Raw genomic sequence first — 27,070 nt, 5'->3', positions numbered from 1 at the left:
CCGGTGACCTCAGGCAAGTCCCTGTCTCTCTCTGGGCCTCAGCAGCCAGGAATTTAAATCAGGCACAGGCTGGTCGAGTTCAGAGCTGCTTCTGCCTGCCCTGCAAAGCTGATGGCTGGATGGGGTTCAGGGCCTCATGTCCCAGGCCAGAATGGCTTCCCCAAACCTTGTCCCTTGTCAGGGCCAGGCCATTCCTGATTCATTCAATCAACGTTTATTTAGCATCTTCTATTGCCAGGCCACAGGGCAGATTGGGTCCCAGAGGAGAGCAAAACCAGATATTTTCAATTATCTGTATTCCATTCCACTTAATCAGGACTCCATGAGCAGGCACTTGGGGCCCAGGGCTGAGCTAGAGATCAGAAAGGAGCCAAGTGTGGTCTTTGTCTTGTAAGGAATCTGAGACCTCACTGGGAGAGGCATTTCTTCAGTCATTCGCTCGCTCACTCATTCATTCAACAAATACTTATTGAGCACCTACTCTGGGTGCCAGGCCCTGTGCTATGTACAAAACAGACAAAGGCTCTGCTCTGCGGAAATTACAATCTAGCAAGAGAAGCAGACATTAAACAGATAAACACACAATTGCAGATATTATCGCACATTGTAATGGCTTACATTAAAAAGATGGGCTTGGCATGGTGGCTTACACCTGTAATCCCACAGTTTGGGAGGCCAAGGTGGGAGGATTACTTGAGCCCAGGAGTCTGAGACCAGCCTGGGCAACATAGCAATACCCCACCCCATCTCAACAACAACAAAAAATTTTTTAATATTTTTTTTCAATTGTTTAAAAAAATGGTATGAGATGGAGCAACAGGAAATATTTTTCAGTGGGGATTGTGAACAATTGTTAGTAATATAGAAGACAGGGGCATAAGCGCATAAGAGTTTACTTTCCTCTCATAATGAGAAGTCTGGAGGTAGGAGCCACTGGTGTTGGTTCAGTAGTTCAAGGACGTTAGGATGGAGGTCTCTGTTGTATCTCATGTTCCCAAGATAGCTGCTGGGGTGTCAGCATTCACATTTGTATTCCAGACAGAATGCAGTAAGGATAAGAGAGCAAAAGGGCACACCTTGGTTGTCTATCCCCCTTTTTAGGAGTCTTCTCAGAAATCCACGCAACCTCTGCTTATATCTCACTAGCCAGAACTTAGTCACATGGCCACACCTGGCCAGAAAAGAGGCTAGTAAATGAAGAAATGAGCTGGGCACCCTGAATGAAATACAAACGCTGTAAGAAGAATGAAAGGGAGAAAGGATATAGATGAGGTGTACTAGTTTCCTACTGCTGTTGTAACAGGTGACAGAGCAAGAATCCGTCTCAAAAAAAAAAAAAATATATATATATATAATTTACAGAGAAGCTAACGAAGCTTAAACTTCAGGGCCCCTCACCTGCCTTCCAAGGCCCTGGGAGAGGCCGTTACAATGGTTCACACGTTGATCTAAGTGCACAGCCAGAAACAGGTGATCCTCCCGGTTCAGCCTCCCGAGTAGCTGGGACTACAGGCACACGCCATCACGCCCGCTAATTTTTCTATTTTTTGGAGAGACGGGGTCTCCGTCTTGCTCAGGCTGATCTCAAACTCCTGGCCTCAAGTGATCCTCCTGCCTTGGCCTCCCAAAATGCTGGAATTACAGGCATGAGCCACCTCACATGGTCTGTTTCTATTTTTTTAATTACAAATGAAGTTGAAGCCCCCATTGTTCCTACATTCTCTGTCCCAGCCCCTCCCCACACCCCCCTGAAAGCCCCACATTCCCTGTCATATGTAGCACATGCATCAAAGAACAATATGAGTAATATTGTTTAGTGTCTGCATTTCAAAATCACACAGTGGTGTCAAACTGCACATATCATTCTGCCACTTGCTTGGTTTTCTCTCTCAGCATTATGTTTTGGGGGTATATAAATATAAACTCTGGATCGTTTCTCTTTAGTATTTAGTATTCCAGCTGCTATATCCATCCCCTAGGATGTTTCCAGATGACTTGTCCAAGATCACACAGGAGTCAAATGGCCCTTCCACAGCCCAAGGGCACAGACACATAGTCACTCTGTGGGCTAATACCTTTCTGAATTCAGAGCTCCACCCATGGTCACCAAGGCCACGGGCCATCTTGCTGGCCCCACATTCTTCTGTGCTTCTTACCTCCTGGGATCCCCAAGATTCGGGGCCAACTGGGCTTCAGAGTGTGGGCAAGAGAGGTTTCAGATACAAGAGTCTTTCCTCCAGGACAGAATGCTAAGCCACTTCTGGCCTGGACTTAATTGTTCCAAGATGTGGTTAGAATTGCTGGACTCTTTTTCTAAATGATCAGCAAAGCACAGGGCCTTTGATGGTCATGAGTGCTAGTCACCAAATACTGCAGTTCTCCCTGCTCTGGGTACATGGTAGGATGAACTTCCCCGCCTCTCTGGAGTTAAGTGCAGCTATGTGACTTGCTTTGTCAAAAAAAAAAAAAAAAAAATTGTGAGAGGAAGTGACACGTGTCACTTCCAGGTGGAAGCTTGCAGAGCAGTGTGCATTTTACTACATTCTCTCTTGGCTTCTGGAATGACAGCTGGCAATGCTCAAGTTGGTGGCTGCTCTACCAGCTTGGAATCTGGAGTAAGGACAACACAAAACAGACCCCACCACCGTCCCACCAGGGATGTCTGAAGCCACTTTCTTGGGGTTGTTTGTCCCTGCAGCATAATCAGCCAGTCCTGCCTGTCTGGCAAGGCCCTGGGGATAACCTACCAAGCGCCAGCCTTTTGTTAAACCTGGGTCTGGAGACTCCAAGTCCACCGGCCTGGTCTCTCAAGAGGAAGAAAGGTGCTCCTTGGGGGGGTCCTTTCTGGAATGAAAAGCTTCAGGATTGAGAGAGCAGGGGAGTCTCAGGCACTCGGTGATAGATAAGTTACAGGCTCAAATGAAGTTCCTATGTCAAGTACGTAGCACAGCCCCTGGCACACTATGAGCTCTGGACAAATGCCCGGGCAGCAGAGACACTCACTGAAGCCTCAATCTCTTAGAAACTAAGAATCCAACAATAGGGGAAGTGGTCAGCTAGTCATGGTATGTCCATGTACTGCTAAGCAGTCAAAAAGAGGCGGGGGAAGGAAGGAAGTAGAACAATATAGTGCGTAGGTCACTACAGACTATTGTTAAGTGAAAAGAGCGAGTTATCAGTTTAGCTTTGGAAACAGACCTGGCAGAGAGTCCCAGCTCTCCTAGTGGTGACTCTTGGGCATGGTTCTTAACTGCTCTAAACTTCAGAGACCGACAATAATGGGCGTTATCTTATTGTTGTCATTATTAATAATGAACCTATGGGTCAACACTGGCTGAGCACCTGACTCCCAGGATTATAGCTCTGCCATACTGTATTCCACCTGCCCCATGACCCTGTGAGGTGGATCTCAATCCATTTTACACACAAGGACACCGAGGCTCAGAAAGGTTAAGACAATTGCCCAAAGTACCCATGTCATCAACAGGGGAGTCAGGGTTTGAACCCAGTCCTGTCTGGCTGCAAAATTCATGCTTTCACCACTGTCCCCTGCTGGCATCTGGCACAGGTAATCCACTCTGTGTCACAGGGCTGTAGGGCTTTGCTTCTGATGGAGCCATCCTGGTAGAGTCAAGCCTCCCCAGGGAACATCATAAACAGGTCTAGCCAAAAAAAATTTATTTTTTTTTTTTGAGACAGAGTCTCATTCTGTTGTCCAGGGTAGAGTGCCGTGGCGTCATCATAGCTCACTGCAACCTCAAACTCCTGGGCTCAAGCGATCCTCCTGCCTCAGCCTCCTGGGTAGCTGGGACTATAGGTGTGCACCATGACCTCTGGCTAATTTTTCTATTTTCAGTAGAGACAGAGTCTTGCTCTTGCTCAGGCTGGTTTCGAACTCCTGAGCTCAAGCAGAGTGCTAGGATTCCAGACGTGAGCCACCGTGCTGGGTCTGTCCCTGACATCTTGATTGCAACTTCATGAGCAATTCTGATCCAGTTGCACCCAGATAAATTGTCCCTGAAATCCAGATCCTCAGAAACTGCGAGATAATAATTATGCATTGTTTTAATCCATAAGCTTTGGGGTAATTTGCTGCAGAGGAATAGATAACTACTACAACCACACTATCACAGTGCAAGGAAAAATAATGCCTTGAATATCTTTTAACAAAACCAGTTATCACATGGCTCCCTTCATCCCCTTTGGCATATGTGTTGGATGAACTAACCCTTCCACGCAGACCATCCTCTCTTACGTCCCTGGCCAGGTTCTCATAGCCCTGGTAAACACACCATCTTTCGCTGGCATCAGCGCTACAGTGGGCCTCCCCTCTGTCCTCTGACTTCCAGCAAGTTAATACCTTCCTGTACTTTTCCTACGGTCCAATTCAAACATAAAGCCTGGAACAATATACACCCTGGCTTGTAATAAAAATAGACTTTATGCAGTAGTAAAAACTTGGCAATACTACTCAAAGGCCATGAGACCACAGCCTGCTGTGCTAAGTGGTTCCATCAATAGCTGAAAAAGAAAAGAAACTTCACCTCCTTTGAGGCCAAACCCCCCTCTTCTGTCCCCTCAACACCTTCTTCTCTAGGACTCTCAGATTCACCAGGACACACCAGCTGGGGATGAGCCCCTCCTGCCTACGGTGAAGTCTGCTTTCTGTGGAGGAGAGCAGGCAGCGAGGCTTTGCAGTGACGATACTTAGGTTCACATTCAGAGCTGCTGCTTCTCAGCTCTGTCACCTGGGTGTTACTCAGCACTTTCCTCTTAGAGCTTTTGGAGCAATCAAATGTGAAAAGGATTGTCTAGAGCTTAGCACGTGCCTGGCAATTAGTAGCTGATTCTCATTTTATTTTTTTATTTATTTATTTTTTTGGTCTTGTGTTTTCTTGGGTTTTGTTTTGAGACAGGGTCTCGCTCTGTTCTCTAGGCTAGAGTGCTGTGGCAACATCATAGCTCACAGCAACCTCAAACTCCTGGGCTCAAGCAATTCTCACACCTCAGCCTCCCGAGCAGCTGGGACTACAGGTTCACATTATCAAGCCTGGCTAATTTTTTCTATTTTTTTTGTGGAGATGGGGGGGGGGGGTCTTCCTATGTTGCCCAGGCTGGTCTCGAACTCCTGGCCTCAAGAGATCCTCCTGCCTTGGCCTCCCAAAGTGTTAGGATTACAGGTGTGAACCACTGTGCCCAGGCTCATTTTATTGTTAATAAGAATAATAGGCCGGGCGCGGTGGCTCACGCCTGTAATCCTAGCACTCTGGGAGGCCGAGGCGGGTGGATCGCTCGAGGTCAGGAGTTCGAGACCAGCCTGAGCAAGAGCGAGACCCCGTCTCTACTAAAAATAGAAAGACATTATATGGACAACTAAAAATCTATATAGAAAAAATTAGCCGGGCATAGTGGCGCATGCCTGTAGTCCCAGCTACTCGGGAGGCTGAGGCAGTAGGATCGCTTGAGCCCAGGAGTCTGAGGTTGCTGTGAGCTAAGCTGACGCCACGGCACTCACTCTAGCCTGGGCAACAAAGTGAGACTCTGTCTCAACAAAAAAAAAAAAAAAAAAAAAAAAAAGAATAATAGCAATAATGGTAGCTACTGCTTACTAAGGGCTCTTTGTATGTAGCTACCATCCTTTACAGGTAGGATCTCATTTAATCCTGTGAGATAGTGCCTCTTAGTATCCCTGCTTTAGCAATGAGGAAGCCAAGGCACAGAGAGGTGAAGTGCTTTGCCCAAGATCACACAGACTCACACGAGGCACACGAACCCTCACCTTTTAACCACTTTCCTCTGTAGTCCCCCAAGAGGAGCAAAGGGCCCTGCAAACGCTAGGAATAGCGCAGGGATTGAGGAGAACAGAAGCAGCAGAGGGGAGAGAGTGCAGCAAAGGAATAGTCAAGAGAGTTTCCCGAGTGGCAGACACAGCGGTGGCATGGATGTCCTCTGTGAGCACTGTTGTCTGTCTTGTCTGTAGTGGGAGTCTCAGGCCTCCTCCATCTGTGTCAGGGCCACCACACTCTCCTGCACCTGCTGCTCGGGCGCCGCCCTGCTAGGGTGCCTGGCACTGCAGCACCGTGGACGCTGCTTGGGCCCGGGCCCAGGTTCTGACATGCCGAGAGTCCTGCTGACGGCTCGGACGTGCCCTTCCTGAGTCCCGGCTCTGGCCACCATGCAGCACTTGCTCATTAAAATCAGGTTCTGCCAGAGAGGAAAGCCAGGCTCTTTCATTTGCAAAGCAGAAATGGCACAGGATATAACAGCATAAAATGGGACGCTATAGTGCAGAGTTCTCGCTGAACCAGGAAAGCAAACTTGCAGAACCAGCATCATCCACAGCTCTGGGCAAGAGAGATCAACTGGCTCCGGGCACTCCTCCTCTAGGCTCTGACCCCAGGGAACTCCTGGGACTGGAATGAGAATAACATGCCAAGCACTATGCTTTCTATGGCCGGGGCTCCGAGAGGTTGCGTTGCTGGGCAGGGTGGCCCAGCTGGCAAACCTTCTGTTTGGCTGTGGCAGAGACAAGGGCCTGCATAGCCATGAGGATGACTGTGAAACAAGAGGACAGCTGAAGCCACTGGACAGGGTAAAAACAGTGCAGCCCCTCAGAAAACATTTATCTAGGGGACACAATAGTCTACTCTAGTGGCTCTGAATCTGGGAGAATTTTGTCCCCAGGGGACATTTGGAAAAGTCTAGAGCTATTTTGGTTATTATATCTGGGGAGGGAAGTAATGCTGGCATCTGTCTGTTGGGTAGAAGCAAGGGATACTGCCAATCATCCTACAATGCGCAGGACAACCACACATGACACTGAATCATCTGGCCCACAATGTCAATAGGGGTTGTGAGGGCAAGAAGCCTCTGGAATCCAAGGCCCCCTTACCAGCTCGCTGTGTAACCATGAAAAGGTACCCAACCTCCTGCTCCCCCCTCTGTAAAATCGGGGATACCAAGTTTCTGCCTCACAGAGCTGACTCATGCCTGTTAAGTGCTTCTAAGGAACAGGCTCATAGTAATGCGCTATCCTTGTTGCTATTGTTAATCACAAAGGACATGAGCTGTGCAGGAGAACACTGACAAGGTAGAATATGAGGAGGGCCACGAGAGAAGCAGGTGGAGCGCTTGAGAGGGCGGAAGAGACCAGAGGAGGCCACGATGACCGGGTCTGGCATTCAGGGCCTTCCCTGGTCTTGCTTCAGCCTTGCCTCCCACGGCTCTGGATGGTCTACCCCGTGGGCCAGCACACACTCAGCCTTTCCTTCCTCCACAGTCCCCACCCCCAAGGACCGCCTTCTCCAAGTAGGGGGGGGCCTTGACCAGCCCAACCCTTCAGAATCACGTGGCCATTGTCACACATGAATCAGCAGGATGGCTACAGAGTTGCATCAAGACACATACGCAGTCACATCCACACAGACTGAAAAACACACACATTCTCATTCATACACACAGACACACATATGCAACCTCAGGACACACTGCGGCCCCGGTCACAAATGTACTCCCATACCCATACATAAACACACATACACACGCATAATACAATCTCACAAAGACGTGTAGTTGCATATACATATACATAAATATGTGACACTGGCACACAAAACAATACATATCCAAGGATATGCAGTCACATACAGGAACCCACAAATTCATGTACATACATGTATTCAAATACAAACCCAGAAAAGCCCATGGGTCTCATATACATGCTTAACATTTAGGCACATAAAGATACACACCTAGGCCGGGCGCGGTGGCTCATGCCTGTAATCCCAGCACTCTGGGAGGCCGAGGCGGGTGGATCTCTTGAGGTCAGGAGTTCGAGACCAGCCTGAGCAAGAGCGAGACCCCCGTCTCTACTAAAAATAGAAAGAAATTATCTGGCCAACTAAAATACATATATACAAAAAAATAGCGGGGCATGGTGGCACATGCCTGTAGTCCCAGCTACTTGGGAGGCTGAGGCAGTAGGATCGCTTAAGTCCAGGAGTTTGAGGTTGCTGTGAGCTAGGCTGACGCCACGGCACTCACTCTAGCCCGGGCAACAAAGTGAGACTCTGTCTCAAAAAAAAAAAAAAAAAAAAATCACACCTGTACATATACACAGAAATGTATTTCTGGCACACAAACTCATATGCAGCTATTAATGTGCTTACAGATACATTACATTATTCAACGACACACACATACACTCATATATTCTCCCAAACACATATATAACATACACACAAAAACCATTTTTTTAATTGTATTTATTTTTCTTTTAGCAACAGAGTCTCACTCTGTGGCCCAGCCTTGAGTGCAGTAGCACCATCACATTTCACTGTCACCTTGAACCCCGGGGCTCAAGCGAACCCCTAGCTCACCTCCCAAGTAGCTGGGACTACATAGGCCACCACGCTCTAATTTTTTTTTTTTTTTTTTTTGGTAGAGATAGGGGTCTCACTATGTGGCCCAGGCTGGTCTTGAACTCCTGGCCTCAAGCAAGGCTCCTGCCTCGGCCTCCCAAAGTGTCGGGATTACAGGTATGAGTCACCCCACCCGGCCTCTAAAAGGCATTTTAAAAAACTCCATCCGTCCCTGTATATACACACAGACATGCTCCCATAGTACATTTCATTCATTTATATTACCAAGAATTGCTAAGGAAACTTCCTGGGGGCGCCTTCCAAATTCAACCTTGTGTTATGGCTACTTGCGTAGACCACCAAATGTGCATCCAGTAGGCTCATTTTTCCCTTTAAATTTCCACTTGCCGATAGGTGGTGTCGATTTTCCCTTTCCCCTGGAAGCCCCGGGGTCCATCCCCTTCCCACTGCCCAGTCCCGCGGGCGCGGCAGGGAGGCGCTGACCGAAAGATCCCGGCCCGCAGACGCGCTCCCCGGCGCTCTCCGCCCGCCCGCGCCCCCACGGCGCCAGGGGGTGGGTCTGTGGGTGTGGCGGCGAACCACGTGCACCCACGGCACGCAGGGGCCCGGAATGAATGGGGGGAGGGGGCAGCCACCACCCTCCTCTCTGCGCCTCGGCCCCACCTGCCTCCCTCCAGCCCCAGCCCAACCTCAGCCAGCCGCAGCAGGAGGGGGAGCTGGGGCTTCCAGCTCCCGCCTCTCCCTTCCGCCTCCCCCCTCCGCTCCTGCCCCCCCACTTCTCCCCCTCCTCCCTCCCTTTCCCCTCTTTCCTCCTTCCTTCTCCCCTCCTCCCTCCTTTCCACCCCCCTCCACCCTCTCCTTTTTGCTCCGCCCCCGCCCTCCCCCTCCCCCTCCCTCTCCCCCTCCCCCTCCCTCCTCCAGAGGCTGAGTCATCGCTGCCGGGAGAGCGGGCGAGCAGGTAGGGAGGGTGTGAAGCAAGAGACGCCCTGCGACCCGGCACCAAGATCAAGGGCTGAGTCCCCGAGCAGGGCCCATTCCCTGAGAGGCCTGGGGAGGAGACACCGAAGGGGACCAGGGCCACGGTACCGACGGTCGACAGGCTCCGGAAGGCGCGGATGTCCTCCCCTACCCCCCATCCCCGCCCTTACAGCAGCTGCTTTGCAGCATTCTAAAAGAGCCACACATAGGATGGAATCACAAACGTACACATAAGCACTGGCGTGCCATCCGAGCCACGCATCGCCAACTGGCAGCCCACGGACACATCTGGCCTGCACCTGATCTTTATTTGGCCCACACAGTGTTGTGTGTGTTTGTTTTCACTAGTTCCCAGTACTTAAACATTACACATCTCATAGGGGGAAATCTGATTCCCAAATCTTGAAAAATTAGAATATATGGCAACACATATTGCAAGGTAACAATAGCCTGTTTCTGAGTGGGGCTGCCTTTTTTGGTCAGGGCATTGCACCTTCTAGTTTGCCACAATCTCCACTACTCCCTACTGTTTCACCTAGGCCACTGAACTTCCTTTATGTTCCCTGCCAGGCCTCTGATACAGTTATGCCTAATCCGGTCCATCCCATCCATTTTTCAGATGGGGATGGAGAAGTGGGGGTAGGGCACATAGCATGTGGCCTGAAGGGGAATCCAGATTTTCCTCACCCTCTTATCTTTCCTACCCAACCATCTGCCTCCTTTGGTTTGCAGGCTAAGATAAGGAATTGTCTTGTGAAAAGTGAGTCCCAGAAAATGATCTGGGGATCAGGATGGACCCCAACTGGAAGATGATTTGGAGCAATAATTAACCAGGAGAAAAGGCCCAACAGCTTTAGATTTATTCCTGGATGAGAGCAGATCTATACTAAAGATTTGAGCAGAAACAGAGTAGACAGCAGCTTGTCTTTGGAGTCGGTGGTAGCTTCTCACAGTCTTTTACCCTTGGAGTGGTACAAGACAAAACTGGAGTGGATAGATGGATAGAACAGTTAGCAATTCTGGCAATTTAGTTATGATAAGCTTTTCACAGTTTAATGGAAACCTGGCCTGTGAGACAGTAGACAGTTGTATAAGAACTGCAGAGACAATAATGCCACTTTGCTTGGATTATTCTCTAGTGCTTCTCAGCTCGTCACATGTCCGTGATTCTTGTAACAGACAGATGCTGATTCAGTAGGACTGGGCTGGAACCCGAGAGCCTGCATTTCTGACCGACTTCCGGGGATGCCAAGGTTGTGGGCTCCCAGCCCCGTCTTGGAGTAGCAAGGCTCTGAACTCCCTGTGCTTCCTGTTTGTTCATGAGGACCCTGCTGCACCGCAGCCAAGAGAAGGGGCTCAGACTCCCACCTACCTGGGAGTGGATCTCCACCTGCCCCTTAACCGTCAGCCAACCTTGGGCAGGGTGCTCAACCTCTCTGCCTCCGTTTTCTCATCTGTTCAACTGGAATCAAAAAATACTTACATCCTTTGGAGGATAAGAAAGGAGGAATGAATGTATGGCCCCGGCACAGTGTGGGGCTCACGGCAGGCACCCTGTAAAGGTAGTTCTGTTACTGTGCACTCTGTCTGGGAGTGTTCGTGGGCTGTGAAACCCATAGGAGACGTGGTTAGGGAGGGGGAGATATAAGATGTCTCAGGATAAGAATCAAACACCTTGATGTGGCCTTCCGGGCCGTGGAGGATATGGTCATTGCCCAGCCCACCCTGCTGCTCTCCCATCGCTGCCCATGCTTCTGCCACACTGGCCACCCATTAGGTCCCTCAGCTATGGCCCTTTCTTCCCTCAGAGGCGTCGCATGTGTTAGTCTCATACTCCAAGCTTGCTGGCCCCTTCTTACCCTTCGCTTCTCAATTCCTATGTCACATCCTCAGAGATGCCTTTCCTGATCCCAGAAGTCTCTAAGGGTTTAGAAGATGCATTTTGGTAGAAAGGGGGGAGCAGGGAACAGCTCTTTAGGCTGCGCGTGCATGAGGAGGTCACTGTTTCTATTTAGATTCTAGTTAGAGCAGGTTTTGCGGGGGAGGGGTGAAGAACTAAAGACTATACAGTGCCTTTGTGCACATTAGAAAAAGGCGTAGCCTGGGCAAGTGAGCAAGGACTAGATTTCAGCTCCCACCTGCCCCCTCAGCTGGTTGCCTTTATGCAGTATATAGACTGTACAACCTTTCACCCTGGTGCTAATGCTTCCGCACACTACCCCATGACTGGCTTAATCCTCCTGCCTGGATTAATTCCCTTTTATAAACTTTAACTCCATAAAACTCATCACAATTGGAATTAGGTATCTTAGAAATTATTTAAAATCTGTCTCCTGAACTAGACTCAAGGCAAAGATACCCATTCTGTTCTAGGCTGTGCCTAGATACAGCAGGTGCTCCAAAAATATTTGTTGACTTATTTCAGGAGCTCATTGTCTACCAGGAAAGAGAGGGCTCTTACCGAAACAACTGTGCCATGGGGTGGAACAGGCACAGAACTAAATGACTGGTACAGCCCCGAGGAGGGAGATGTCACTTCCAGCTGAGGTCATGCAGGGATGCTCATGGAACAGGTGGTGTTTTGGCTGGGTCTGACAGTAGGTGGAGTTCATTAGACTCAGATGAGTGGGAGGGTGTTCTTGGCAGTGGGAATAGCAAAAGCAAAGGTGCAGAGGGAGAAAAGTTCAGTGTGTTCCTAAGACAAGTCACAAATTGTGATCAGCAGACTGGCCAAATGCATTTTGTGAATTAGCTGCCAGTATTTATTTAAAAATCAGAAGATTTCACATAAAAATCCAGATTTCCCGGTTCTCTTGAAAAACTGGAAGATCTCACCAGAAAACAACTGACTGGCACTGGAAGTGGCCATCCCTTTAGGAAGTGGGCTTGCTCCAGTTTGCCACAGTCCTCACCTTTCCCCGTTGCATCACACCCAGCTTTCTTCATTCATTACAGTCCCTTTCTGGCTTTGGAGATGGCAGACAGACCATATGATTGGCACATGAGAATCATAAGGAAGATTGGTTTAGATCCTACAGACCTTAAATGTCAGACTGAGGAAGCTAGCCAATACCCATCTTGGAGGAAATGAGGGGTCATTGAAGGCTTTTGAGCTTCTAGGTTCAGTAAGCCTGTGAGGGAAGACAACCCAAAGAGGGGGGGCACAAATATCACAGCTTTTTTTTAGACTGGTGAATACCAGGCCTCCTCAGCTAATTAAGTAACCTGGTAACTCTGCAGCGTTTTCAAGGGTCTTCTCTAGCCCCATGGAATACCACCCATGGCTCCACTGCCTGAGCCGGGCCTAACTTCATGCCACGGAGACTGGAGAAGTTCCAGAACCAAGGGAGCAGAGAGCCCTACATGCCTCTTTCAAGAGAAAAAAATATGGACCGACCCACCAGTCTGGGCATGGTGCTATAGTCTTGCTGAGAGGCAGAGGTGGTGTTGGGGGGTGGATGGGCAGTGCTTCCAAAAGGCAGAATTTCCATTTTAAAGGTTTCTCATTACTGACACATAAGTGATACCTAATTTGCTTGTTTAGCCTTGAATGTTTTCAAACATTCTTTAGTTTTTCTTTTAAAAAAAATTGTAATTTTCTTTTGTTTATAAAAATAATGCATCCTCATTTGAAAAAAAATAAATATAGAAAAATGAAGATAATAATCTACAGTGATCCTACCACTCAGAGATAGCACTAATTAACATGTTGGTAGATTTCCTTATGTCTATTTTTTCAGTGTGTTTATACTTTTTTTTGGAGACAGGGTCTCACTCTTCTGACCATGCTGGAGTGCGGTGGTGCCGTCATAGTCACTGTAACCTCGAACTCCTGGGCTCAAGTGATCCTCTGCCTCCCAACGTGCTGGGATCAAAGGCCTGAGCCATTGCACCTGGCTTATTTATACTTTTCTAAAACAAAGTTGGGGTCCTATTTCATATACAATTGGTTGCCCTTTTTCATTTAACATTATACTGTGAATCTTTTACTGTGGGATGTATTAATGCATTCCTTTCATAAAATTTTTACATAAAAATTAAATTTGGAAAAGAAAAATAAATACATTATTTTTTCAAGTTATTAATTAAATATGCTTTGAAAACTCATTTGATTGTTTCCTTCCATTCTTAAAGTATAATCAGGGATCAGAGGAAACTGAGACACAAAAATGAAATGATTTACCCAACAGCAAGTAGCTAGCAGCTATCAAAGGGTAAGACCACAAACTCCAGGCCTTCTAAGTCTGGATCAGTGATGTTGGGGAGGGGGTACACAGCCTGCTCCCCCCACCCCATTACAGTTAGTTTAGGTAATGCCAGCTGTGCTTTAAATTCTGGGAATCAAGGAAGGCTTTAAACTGAATGCAGGGACCCATAGGTGGCTCACACCTGTCATCCTAGTACTCTACAAAAAGTAGAAAAATTAGCCAGGCGTGGTGGCTCACGCCTGTAGTCCCAGCTATTCAGGAGGCTAAGACAGGATTGCTGGAGCCCAGGAGTCTGAGGTTGCTGTGAGATATGATGATGCCACTGTATTCTACCTAGCCCAGGCGACAGAAAGAGACCCTGTCTCAAAAAACAAACAAACAAACAGACAAAACCTAACAAAAAAAAAAAACCCACCTTATTTAAAAATAAATAATTTTTTTAGTGAGTATGAGTACCAGGCAGAGATTGGAACTCAGCCTGGCCACAGAGCAGTACCCGCCACTACCTCCACCAACCCTCCCTGCCTTGGGCTGAGGATGAGCCGCTGCCCCGCGATCAGCAGTAAGTCCTGGGCACAAAGGGCCCCACCCCGACTGGCGGTGTGCGGGGTACGCGTAGGCAGTGCCGGGATGACGCGGGTGGAGGGGCTGTGCGACAACAACCCGGCCGGGGAGGGCGCCTGCAGCCCCGGTTTCCACGGCCGCCCGATCTTCAGAATTCCCACGGTGGGAAACTAGCAATAAAAAGAACGGATTCCCGGGGGTATCCGGCATTTTAACGGCCAGCCCTCAGCGATTGTCTCGATTCCTCTTGGATTCTGAAATAATCTCCACCAAGAAACAATAGCAGACTTGCAGTCAAGAGGTACGCCCCGAGTTCTAGACTTGCTTCTGCCAACATCTGGCTGTGTAACCTTGGGCCAGTCGCTTCCCCTCTCTGGGCCTCGGAGGTTAGAGCTGGTCATTTCGCCCGGCCTTTGCAGCTCACATCTCACCACTGCGTGGCGGACGAGATGCCGGATGCCGGGCGTTGGGGACGACCTGGAGGAAGCGAGCTGCGTGCATCGGCGCCGTCCGCGGGTGCCGCGCCCACCCTGTCCCCGCCCAGCGTTCGGCGCTGGTGCTTGGGGGTCCTGGCGGAGAAACAAGCGTCGCCTGCCCCTCCCCCTGCCCTAGAGAGTGAAGGTCTGTGCGCAAGGTCCGGGAGGTTCTGGAATCCCTTCCTTCACCCCTGTCCTCCAACCTGGCAGCTCACCCTTGCAGCCCTCCCTTCGTCCGTCACGGGGCGGCGGGTGAGCGTTCTCCGGCACAGCCCAGTCGCCCTTACGAGGAAACCTTCTCTGGCCCCCCAGTGCCACTGGAATAACACCCAGAACTCCTTAGAATGGCCGAGAAGGCCTCTCTCCGTCTGCCCCCAACCTGCCTCCCTACCATCATTCCCCAAGTGTTTAGTAACTTTAAAAGCAGGAGTACCTGGCCCTCGGGTTCAAATCCTGAGTCTGCCAGTTCCTAGTTACGTGACTTTAGATCAGGTACTGCATATGGCTAAACCCTGATTTCCACATCCTTGAAATGGGGGCGGTATCACTCACTCCATAGGACAGTCTGAGCATTAAATGAGTCACTTAGTTCCTGGAACATAGTAAACTCACCCTAAGTGCTGCTTGTTATTATTAATATAATAATTCTCAACCCACATTAGGCTGCCACCTCCTACTTCCTCAAGCTTGTCATTCTCTTTCCCTATGCTGTGCCTCCACATATACCTGGAAAGCCCTTCCCGTTCCCTTTCTCCACCCAGTAGGCTCTTCCACACGCTTTAAAGCTCAATACCTGTGACGACCTTTCAAACAGAAGTAGCCCTTCCCCCAGCACAGTTAAAAGAGTTCTTTCCCCCTGTATCCGCCCATCATCCATCCCCTTAACCCAAGCACCACACTTAGCATCACCAGTGGTGGGACAACCAGCATTAAGTGCCTCCTGCAGACCTAAAGGCAAGAGACTGAGGCACAAAATATAATTCAAAGAGTTTATTTGAGCCAAAGCGAAGACGGCTGCTGGGAAGACTCAGACCAAAGTAACCTTGGATTATGAGCTTCATTCAGCCTTTGTTACAAGCAGGTTTTTAAAGGCAAAAGAGGGGGACAGGGAGTGGGTTGATACAAAGTTGTTTGTCAGGGATTCCCATTGGTTTGTAAAAATAACATTGATTACTGATTGGCTATATGATTACTGATTGGCTACATGTTGTTAAGCTATCAGTGTGGGTTATAGTGTCCAGTGCAGCAATATTGGGTTAATTTATAGCTACTTGTGGCAATAGCGAGCAGTTTTAAGAGATGAATACATAGCTCAAAGGAAGGAGTAGGCTGTGATTCCTGACTCATTTTGATGTCTCTCTGGGACTCATAGTCTAAAAGGACTTGCATTCCTTGGATAAAAGTTCTCTTTTCTCTCTCCTGATAGGAGACTACATAATTCCACCTATTTTGGCTCTTGCCAAAAATATTGGACCTAAAATCAGGCCTTGGAGCTGGCTTCAGTTTACAGGAAATTCAGGGGATACAGGAACAGGTTAATGCACAAAGAAACAATCAGGCAAATCCAGAATAGGGGACAGTTCGTAGGACAACTGCCATGATCTTTTAATTTGACATCAATGTTGGAAAAACAAAACAAAACAAAACAAAAGCAATGGACAGGAGATTCTAGACTTAAAGAGACCTAAGAATCTTGTGACCAAATGTAAGATGTGGGCCGGGCGCGGTGGCTCACGCCTGTAATCCTAGCACTCTGGGAGGCCGAGGTGGGCGGATCGTTTGAGCTCAGGAGTTCGAGACCAGCCTGAGCAAGAGTGAGACCCCATCTCTACTAAAAATAGAAAGAAATTATATGGACAGCTAAAAATATATATAGAAAAAATTAGCCGGGCATGGTGGCGCATGCCTGTAGTCCCAGCTACTCGGGAGGCTGAGACAGGAGGATCGCTTGAGCTCAGGAGTTTGAGGTTGCTGTGAGCTAGGCTGACGCCACGGCACTCACTCTAGCCTGGGAAACAGAGTGAGACTCTGTCTCAAAAAAAAAAAAAAAAAAAAAAAAAAAACCACAAATGTAAGATGTGTATCTTGATTTGTTGATTGTATCTTGGTTTATTAATTTAGAAAAGATTTAAGAACCATCTTTTTAGACAATGGGGGAAATTTGACTATGGACCTGGTATTAGATGATATAAGAAAATTGTTGTCCATTTTGTGAGATATGGTAAGTATATTGTGGTTATGGAAGAGAATGATCTTATGTTTTGGAAATGCATTCCGAAGTGGTTAAGGCTGAAGTGTTAGAATCTCTGTAATTAGCTTTCAAATGGTTTAGCCATTAATTTTATATATAGTGAGTGACGAAAATATGGTAAAATGTTGACAATTTTTGAAGCTATGTGATCTATAGATAGGTATTCAGTTTACTATTCTTTCTACTTTCCTGATTTTTCAATATTTTCATAATAAAAAGTTTTTTATTTTTCTTTTCCTTTTTTTTTTATAAGCCAGTCAAATTTGGCAATGGGGGTTGTATACCAACTTTAGTGACACTAATGTTAATAAGTTCTGATAATGCACTACCATCAAGCCAGCCAAAAGTTTTTTTAAATGCTTCTTCTCCCTTCTCCCATAGCAATTTTGGGGCCTTTAATAATATCATAGTATAATATCATTGGCATATACCACCTCCATATATGGACTCACAATATATGGAAGTGATGTACGCTAGTGGGTTTTGCCATGCAGATAACAGATTATGAGCTCCTGGGGGTAGGAGCCAGGTTTGGATTAACTGTATTTCCCTCAGAGTGCAGAGTACATAACAAATATTAATAAACACTCGTTGAAGATGGATGAGGTGGCTCACACCTGTGTCAACGGAAAAAAAGCCAAACTCTGTAAAATAATTTTAAAGAGATTTATTCTGAGCCAAATTTGAGGATCATGACCTGGAGCCACGCCAAGAGGCCTTGAGCAAGTGAACTCGCTGTGGCTGGGTTACAGTTTGGTTTTATACATTTCAGGGAGACAGGGGTTACAGGTAAAGTCATAAATCAATACGTGGGACTCATACATTGGTTTTGCCCGAAAAAGTGGGCCATCTCGAAGTGGGGGGGGGAGCTTGCAGGTTATAGGTAGGTTTAAAGATTCTTTGGCTTGTAATTGGTTAAAGACATGAAGCTTTGTCTAAAGGCTCGGAATGTTTTAACAGTCGCTGTTTATCAGAGATAAACCACCAAACATAGATTTGTTGTGTAAATTGAGGGCCTGTAGGCTTGTCATGCATACCCTTAGGCTTGTTAATGGGCTACAAAGGATGTCCCCAAGAAGGGAGGGGGGCATGATGAGGCTTGTCTGACCCCCCTTCTCCTGGCAGGCAATTTAGTTTTAGGATATTTCTTTGGCCACGAGGGGGTCCATTCAGTCAGCCAGTGAGGAGTGAGCCTTAAATTTTTATTTTAGTTCACACCTGTAATCCACGCATGCTGGAAGACAGAGGCCGGAGGATCACTTGAGGTCAGGAGTTTGAGACCAGCCTGAGCAAGAGCGAGACCCTGTCTCTATAAAAAATAGAAAAATTAGCCAGGCATGATGGCATGTCCTGTAGTTCCAGCTACTTGGGACACTGAGGCAGGAGGATTTTTTTGAGTTTGAGGTTGCAGTGAGCTATGATGAGGCCACTGCACTCTAGCCTGGGCAACAGAACAAGACCCTGTCTCAGAAAATAAATAAATAAACCAAAAAATAAATAAATAAATAAACACTTGTTGAATGAATGAAGACTTCACTATCACTATAGTAAATGGTTTACCAGTATACTTACTCTTAGAAATCTCTGAATGAAAAATGATAATGGGGGCCGGGCGCGGTGGCTCACGCCTGTAATCCTAGCACTCTGGGAGGCCGAGGTGGGCGGATCGTTTGAGCTCAGGAGTTCAAGACCAGCCTGAGCAAGAGCGAGACCCCACCTCTACTAAAAATAGAAAGAAATTATATGGACAGCTAAAAATATATATAGAAAAAATTAGCCGGGCATGGTGGCGCATGCCTGTAGTCCCAGCTACTCGGGAGGCTGAGGCAGGAGGATCGCTTGAGCTCAGGAGTTTGAGGTTGCTGTGAGCTAGGCTGACGCCACGGCACTCACTCTAGCCTGGGCAACAGAGTGAGACTCTGTCTCAAAAAAAAAAAAAGAAAAATGATAATGGGGCTGGGCACAGTGGCTCACGCCTGTAATCCTAGCCCTCTGGGAGGCCCAGGCGGGTGGATCGCTCGTGGTCAGGAGTTCGAGACCAGCCTGAGCGAGACACCCCCCTCCCCCCCCCAGCCAACTAAAAATATAGATATAAAAAAAAAAATTAGCTGGGCATGGTGGCACATGCCTGTAGTCCCAGCTACTCAGGAGGCTGAGGCAGGAGGATTGCTTGAGCCCAGGAGTTTGAGGTTGCTGTGAGCTAGGCTGACGCCACGGCACTCACTCTAGCCCGGGCAACAGAGTGAGATTCTATCTCAAAAAAAAAAAAAAAAAAAGATAATGGCACACTTTTTTCAAGCCATTTGCTATGTGCCAAGCTTGGGGCTAAACTCTTAATGTGGATTGCCTCATGCAAACCTCACAGCTGTGTTATAAGGTAAAGAAAATATTGATCCCACTTTACCCATGAGAAAACGGACACAGAAATGTGAAGGAACTTGTCCCTTGAAAGAAATCAAAATATTTTTTCCCAAAATATATTTCTGTGACATATTTTGAGATGGTTATCAGAGTGCCGGCAAACAGAAATACCCCTGAAAAGCCGTCTTTTCTGGGGGAGATTTGCATCTGCAGAGAATCTGCGTTGATGCAACAGATCTCTTGTCTGGATCTAGGAAGATTAACCGAGAGTCTGACACCTTTAAAGGTCTGAAAGAAACATTTACCATCTCTTCTCTGAGAACAGCTGCCACTGAGATTCATCTACATAACAATACACCTTTGCTAGCTGGATGTCCTCACCTGTCTTGCTACTATCACCTGATTTACCACTGTAACCTGTGTTTGGCCATGCTCTGAGCCCCCATTCTTTCTGAAACCTCAAGATGGTATACAAGCTTCTGCACCTCATTGGGGGTTTAGGCCATCACTCTGTGGTTCCTCCATGTACATGTTAATAAGTTTTATGTGCTTTTTCTCCAATTAATCTGCCTCTTGTGAGTTAATTTTTCTTTTTTGATTAATTTTTTTTATATGTAGGAGAAGTGAGAGGGGTTCAATTTTCCTTTTTTTTATCTGAGACAGAGTCTCACTGTCTCACCCCAGGTAGAGTGCAGTGGTGTCATCGTAGCTCACTGTAGCCTCAAATTCCTGGGCTCAAAGGATCCTCCTGCCTCAGCCTCCGGAATAGCTGGGACTATAGGCGAATGCCACAGTGCCCAGCTAATTTTTCTATTTTTAGTAGAGACGGAGTCTCACTCACGCTCAGAACTCCTGAGATCAAGCAATCCTCTGGCCTCAGCCTTCCAGGTTGCTAGGATTATAGGCATGAGCCACTGTGCCTGGCCTGTGAGTTAATTTTTCAACAAACCTTCAGAGGACCAAGAAGAACTTTTCCCTTGGCTCCTACACCCTGCATCATTTTTTTATATGTATGCCCTACATCATTCAGATAGTAATGGTGGAAGCATGTGGTTCTAACCATTATACTCCGTTGCCTTGTCCTTCTCTTGTACCATCCTACTGACAGAAGTAGTTATGTGTGGGCTTGTCTGAGCACCTATGTCTGCTAGACCAGGAGCCCTTCAAAAGCAGAGGAAAGAAAACATGTCCACACAAATACTTGTGCACAAATGTTCCTAGCAGCATTATTCATAATAGCCCAAAGTAGAGACAACCCAGATGTCCAACAAATTGATGATTAGATGAAGAAAATGTGGCCTATCCATACAATGGAGTGTTACTTAGCCATAAGAAGGAATGAAGTACTGATACATGCTATAACATGCATGAACCTTGGAAACATTATGCTGTGTCAAAGACACCAGTTTCAAAAGACAGCACATTACATGATCCCATTTATGTGAATGTCCAAAGTAGGCAAATCCATAGAGACAGAAAGTAGATTAATGGTTACTTAGGGGTGGGGGATAAAAGAACTGAAGGATAATAGCTAAAGGGTACAGGGATTCTTTCTTTTTTTTTTAATTAAAAAATACTTTATTGTGGCTGGGTGCAATGGCTCAAGCCTGTAATCCTAGCACTCTGGGAGGCCGAGGTGGGAGGATCGCTTGAGCTCAGGAGTTCGAGACCAGCCTGACCAGCCTGAGCAAGAGTGAGACCCTGTCTCTACTAAAAATAGAAAAATTAGCTGGGCATCATGATGTGTGCCTATAGTCCCAGCTACTTGGGAGGCTGAAGCAGGAGGATCCTTTGAGCCCAGGAGTTTGAGGCTGCTGTGAGCTAAGCTGACACCATGGCACTCTAGCCCGGGCAACAGAGCGAGACTCTGTCTCCAAAAAAAAACCAAAAAAAAATTTATTGCTAAAAAAATGCTAATGATCATCTGAGCTTTTAGCAAGTTGTAAACTCTTTTTTTGCCTTTTTAAAATTTTAATCAACACATAATAATTTCACATATTTATAGGATACAGCGTGATATTTTGATGCATGTATACAGTGTGTAATGATCAAATCAGGGTAATTAGCATACCTATCACTTCAAACATATATCGTTTCTTTCTATTGGGATAGGGGTTCTTGCTGAGGTAATGAAAATATTCTAAAAAATTGATGGTGGTGAGGGTTGCACAACACTGTTAATATACTAAAAACAATTGAATTTACATTTTAAATGGATGAATTGTATGGTATGTGAATTATATCTTAACAAAGCTGAGGAAAAAAGCAGAGGAAATATTTTATTCACCAATGAATCTGCCAAGCTAGTTTAGTGAATAAAATAAATGAATGAATGAATGGCTGTTTCTCTGACAGTTGACAAAAATCTGTCCTATTTCCAAAGTCTAAAATGAATTCCCTTGACAGTCTCATCGGCATGCTCACTTCTAGCTCCCAGGAACCCATTAGTGTACTAATAAGAAACCTGATAATTCAATAAATAATTCCTGAGGTTGTCAGTGCCACTCCGGAAGAAGAGAGAATGCACAATTTCTTCCAGATACAAAACGTGGGATTGCAGGGCGAGGGGCCGCCAGCCAGGATGTTCTGCCTGAAAAGGGCCCGGGAGATCTCATTGTGGTCTGTTTCCAGTTGGCTAACCATGATTCATTTATGTGGGCTTATCTGACTGTTCCTGTGTTCTTTCCTCTCACCCTGGACATTCAGAGGGACTGTTCTAGTGAAAGCTCCAGAATAGAATAACTCCTGAGACTGTCTAAAAATGACTTCATTAGGAAGGACACAAACACTTCAATGGATGCCAATCACCTGTCAGGGAAGGAGCGCTTGTTCAAAATGCTGATTCCTGGGCCCTGCCCCTGGAGGTTCAGATTCTGTAGGACTAGGGTGAGGCCATGGAATCTGCATGTTTTAAGACACGGGGTGTCGCTATGTTGCCCAGGCTGGTCTTGAATTCCTGGCCTCAAGCGATGCTCGTGCCTCAGCCTCCCAAGTAACTTGGACTACAGGTGCACAACCGCATTGGGTCAATAGCTCCATTCTTTTTTGGGTGTGTGTGTGGGGGGTCTTCCGGTGAGGACCGGAAAACGTGCTAGACAAATTCTAAAAGAGCTGTAACACTGACAGCTCCATTCTTAATCTCTGCTAAATTGGGAGATTGGGTTCTATAGCTTAAGAAACACTAATCCTGCCCTGTTTCTCCTATGTAAGTGGAGAAACTGAGGCCCAGAGAGGAAAACAGATTTTCCCAAGGTGACAGAGCACCAGCACACTGATAGGAGAACCAGGACTGATTCTAGGCCGCCTATTCCTGCCCCAGGGCTCTTTCCACTGGGGAATGCCAGTTTTGGGTACAACCGTTCATTGCTGAGTGGCTTTCCTTCTCTGCTCCCAGAAAATCCCACATAAGACAGTAGGGCCTGGGCTAGGGCAAGGGGAATGAGATCCCTGCCTTGGGCACAAAATTTAGGGAGGTACCAAAAATTCAGTAATCAAGATAATATTTTAATGTAATATTTTAAAAATCAAAATTAATGCAAGGAAATTCATGATGAACACAATACCCAAATTTTAAATAAAAGCAGGATCAGTAGTTCTGATTTTTTTCTTTTTGCTCCAACCTCCAATATAGCTCTATGCAGCACTATTACTCATCCCGCCTTTATTTAACATGTTGGTATTTTTGTCATTGTGGATTTTTTTGCATTAATGTTTGTTTTATAAAATATCACATTAAAGTATTAATCTAGATTGCTGAGTTTTTTTTGTACCTCCCTTAATTTAGTGCCCGAAGCCTCACCCTAATCTGGGCCCTATAAAACAGTTCTTTTGGCAGACAGCTGAGTAATGCTCCATTGCCCTCTGGGAATCCCTCCAGATCCTATCACTTTATTTGTCTGACAGAATTGATGTTTGCTTGGTCTCATGGTGACATTGCCCTTGTCACCTGACCTGCAGAGTGCGTTGCAATCTGCAGTGGATACTTGTTTTGCTGACCCAGCAACATTCTCCCTTCTTCTGGCAACTGCAACCACATGTTGCTTGGGGAACCTCCCTTCCCGGTGTGCAGAGCTGACTCCAGACCACAGGGAGAGGGGAGGCTGTGGCTCAGCTCTGCCAATCAGAGCCTGACATCCCCTGGTCACAGTGATTGGTTTAGGAGTCATCACGTGACTCGATTACAGCCAAGTCTGGAGGTGTTTTGGGAAGGGAAGCTTTCCCTTTTGTCTGTGATACCTGAGAGGTTGGGATTTAAGCCCCCAGTGGGAGCCTGAGCCTTTTTAAGGCAGGAGCCCACATAGAAGACAGCACTATGGACTGATGGAGATGGGAGGAGACATCTGATGACATTGCTTGAGCCTCTGGGTCCACTGTGTACAAAGCAAGCCTTCCCCCGGACCTAACGGATGTGTGGGCCAACACTCGCCTTAGTCAGTTTGAATTGCATCTCTGTCTCTTAGATGATTCACTCACACTCACCAGCAGCCTGGCCTGATTGGCCCCAGGAAATGCTTGGTGAAGCCCAGCACCCATCACCACAGTTCTACCCTAAATATCTTCTCCCAAGTGATGGCATCCAAGTTGCTCTTTTTATCCAAGGGCAATCTTAAAAGGCAAAAGAAGTCTGGGCGCAGTGGCTCACGCCTGTAATCCTAACACTCTGGGAGGATGAGGCGGGCGGATTGTTTGAGCTTAGGAGTTCGAGACCAGCCTGAGCAAGAATGAGACCCCCGTCTCTACTAAAAATAGAAAGCAATTATATGGACAGCTAAAAATATATAGAGAAAAATTAGCCGGGCATGGTGGCCCATGCCTGTAGTCCCAGCTACTCGGGAGGCTGAGGCAGGAGGATGGCTTGAGCCCAGGAGTTTGAGGTTGCTGTGAGCTAGGCTGACGCCACAGCACTCTAGCCCGGGCAACAGAGTGAGACTCTGTCTCAAAAAAAAAAAAAAAAAAAAAACGGCAAAAGAATATTGATAACAACTCTAGAAAGCATTACTGGGCATGGGTGCCATCATAAGACCCTGTAGCAAATATTTACACATCTCATTTTGTCTTCTAACAGCCCTGTGAAATAGGTTTTATCATTAATTTCAAGTTGAAATCCAGTCTATCTACCCCAGGCTAAATTTCCCAAATCGCTTAACTGGAGGCCAAGGAAGGGCCCTGGTTAACCACCTGGTGAACCTACTTCCCACTCCATTTTATCTTTTTTATAAATGAATAGACCTTTTCTAGGAGGCAGACTCTCTCTAAGACCAGCCGAGCCTAGACATAACACACCCCCATCCCCACACTTTCCCAAAACACTGTCACCATCTTGAAATAAAGAACCTTATGCCAGTTTCCTTTGGCCTGGGAATGGGCTGAACACCTACGGCAGCTCAGGCCTTCATGATTGGCAGGTGGACTGACCCACTCACTGTGGCCACCTTTGCCATCTGTGCTCATTTATTCATTCAACAAGCATTTATTAATTGACTGATTGATTGATTGCAGGTGCATATCTTGGCATCAACATGCATTTATTGATTGCTAGCTATATGTCAGGTCTAAGCACTGGGGATACCACTGTGAACAACAGTCCTTACCCCAGGGAGCTGACAGTCTTGTCAGGGAGACACACATTAAACAAATAATTGCATGTGCAATTATTTAATTGCAAGCATGATAAGTACGTAGAAGGAAAAGTTCAGGCTGGGAGCATGCAATTGGGTACCTAAGCCCACTGGCTGACTGTGAGGCTAAGCAATTTCATTCATCTGACAGATATTTTTTGAGTGACCACTCAGTTCTAGACACTGTGTTAGGTGGTGAGTGCTCCTCAAACAGTGGAGAACAAGGCCCAGCCCCTGCCCTGGAGGAGCTCACAGTGTACAACAAATACACCATCTGACCAGCTGTCCCTCAGGCCTGCAGCCTGTGAGCAGATGTAAGTCCACAGCTTTGACATCAGCTACAAAAAGCAACTCCAAATCCTGCTTCTACAGGAGAAACAAATACATCTAACTAGTTCCATTCACCTCCTATTGGTCTTACTGTGTTTTTCCCTGACCCTCGACAGCTTTTGCTCTTTAGGACTGAGAAAACTGGAACAAAGGTCAGTGGACCTGCTGAGAATGTTTTGTCAGGCTCTGTAAAAACAGGGTCTTGGGTGAAAACTACACGTGGTCTCAATGGAAGAAGAGGGCATCAGGAAAAAGAAGGACCTGGGTATTGAATCCCCCTGGGCTCCGTGGCTCCAGCGTGCTGGGGACAGGAGCTCAGCTTTGAGGTCAGACTTTTTGTGATATTCCTGGCTGCCTGGCCCCAAGGGTACAAACCAGAGTGTGGTGTTCAGCTCCCCAGGGAGAACTTTCTGGATGGCTTTATTATTCAGAGCATATGATGCCTTGGCTCCAGCAGTTGGAGACAGAATGTGCAGAGCTGGGAATGGGGTTCACACCAGCAGACGGGAGGATGTGGGTGAGTTCAGACATAGGAAGTTTGGCCCGATCCTTCTTAAGGCCAGCCTTCCTGCAGGACACAGCAGCTGGAATCACTTGGCCCCTTGAGGTCTGATCCAGGCCTGAAATGTGACAGCAGGGGAGGAAAGGGGAAGAAAGGAGTGGCCTCTGACTGTACCTCCTCTGGACTGAAGCACTTTGAGGAGGGAAGTGCCATTGACCCTTTTCTGTGTCTCCCAGCCCGACACCCTGTGGTAGGCTTCTTGCATCATCAGCAGCTTGGCTCTCCTCTACTGAGGGCTTACAATATGCCAGGCATCAGTTAATTTAATCCTTACAACAACTTCATCAGGTAGGTTCTACCGTTATCCTCATTTTACAGCGAGCTGGGGCTCAGAGGACAGTGGAGTAGGATCCACGTGGATTACAGAGCTTGCTACCCTGTGGTGTCTCAGTAAGAGCCTCGGAGACCAGGGCAGCCATCTAGAGTCCCTTATGTTCACTCTCTCGTGGAAATCTGCCAGGGGGAGAGCATCACCTCTGCATTTCCAGTACGTAGTAAAGAGCCTGGCCCAGGGCCGGGCATGGTGGCTCACGCCTGTAATCCCAACACTTTGGGAGGCCGAGGAGGGAGGATTGTTTGAGGTCAGGAGTTCGAGACCAGCCTAGGCAACAAGAGCCTGGCTCTAAGAAAAAAAAGAGCCTGGCCCACTGTGGGTGGGCACAAGGTCAACATCTGTAGAGCTGAGTCTACCCTGATGGAGCCTAGCCTCTTAGCTCCACATGTAGTTGCCATTTAGAAATATCTCTGTTTCCCCTACCTTTTATGGTCCAAAGTTCAAAGATACCATAATTTATCTACTTTGATTATTTTCAGCTTTTCCAATTTAAAAAAAAGTGCTTCTATGTGTCTCTTAATATTCTAGAGTTTCCCTTGGGTATATATCCAGACATGGTGTTTTTGGATCACAGGGTATACACAAATTGTTCTAAAAAGTTGCTGTAGGAATACATTCCCACCAGCTGTGAGAGCTACCCTTTTCAAAATTTGGGTTTGTCAGATGTTTGAAATTTGGTCAATTGGATGAGCGTAGAATGGTATAAATATATGTTAACTTTTCATAATAGAAAATTTCAAGTATTTACAGTAGTAGACACAATAAATAGTATAATGAGATGCTATATACCTACCATCCACTTAAATTACTAACTCCTTACCAGTTTTGTTCCCTTTATCTCCCAACACCCATTATTTTGAGCCAAATCCCAGATATCATACCATTTCACTGGCAAACATTTCAGCATATATAGGTCCAAAAGATAAAGACTCTCCCATTTTTTTTTCTTTAGAGACAGGGTCTTGCTATGTTGCCTAGGCTGGAGAGTGCAGTGGCTGTTCACAACC

At 46.9% G+C, this 27,070-nt stretch overlaps 1 non-coding gene across 1 annotated transcript; it reads right to left on the bottom strand.

The window, feature by feature from the left end:
* Positions 1–22,279: 22,279 nt before the first annotated feature.
* LOC138393299 (U7 small nuclear RNA) lies at positions 22,280–22,341 on the bottom strand. Its single transcript, XR_011235125.1, has one exon. It is a non-coding gene; the product is annotated as a U7 small nuclear RNA (small nuclear RNA).
* Between the last annotated feature and the right edge of the window lie 4,729 nt (positions 22,342–27,070).

Source organism: Eulemur rufifrons, chromosome 10, assembly GCF_041146395.1.
Source record: "Eulemur rufifrons isolate Redbay chromosome 10, OSU_ERuf_1, whole genome shotgun sequence".
In the NCBI taxonomy this organism is placed as follows: Eukaryota; Metazoa; Chordata; class Mammalia; order Primates; family Lemuridae; genus Eulemur; species Eulemur rufifrons.
Note: the sequence above shows the minus strand (reverse complement) of the source record. Positions and strands in the feature narration are given on the sequence as shown.